We start from the raw sequence: 410 nt of genomic DNA, 5'->3' as shown, positions 1-410 counted from the left end.
GAGCATGGAACATTTTCATTCCTGTGGACAATATTGGAACTGATAAACGAGCACAGGACAAGTAGTCTCCTCTTATTTCGCTCTCGCTTATTTTCCTTACCTCTCCCCTCCCGTGGCTTTGCTGGCCGTGCATTTCCCCCGATATTTTAGGCCGGATATTTTCCCTTACTTTTATTTTGGACGTGTTCTGCACCGCGGACTTAATTTTTTTTGTGTGTGTGAAATAAATTCTTTTTAGCTGCTGTTGCTGAGAGTGTTTTCATCGTGTGATCAATTTAATGGTTTTTAGGGTTTTTTTCTTTGTCTGTGTATGGGTGTCTTTTATGCTTCAGCTTCAGAGAACTGCTTCTGATCGTCATAACTTCCATTGTGGAATAGATGGCGTTCTCGCTGTGTTGTTTTATTTCTAT

This window comes from Penaeus monodon, chromosome 15 (genome assembly GCF_015228065.2).
Source record: "Penaeus monodon isolate SGIC_2016 chromosome 15, NSTDA_Pmon_1, whole genome shotgun sequence".
Lineage (NCBI taxonomy): Eukaryota > Metazoa > Arthropoda > Malacostraca > Decapoda > Penaeidae > Penaeus > Penaeus monodon.
Note: the sequence above shows the minus strand (reverse complement) of the source record.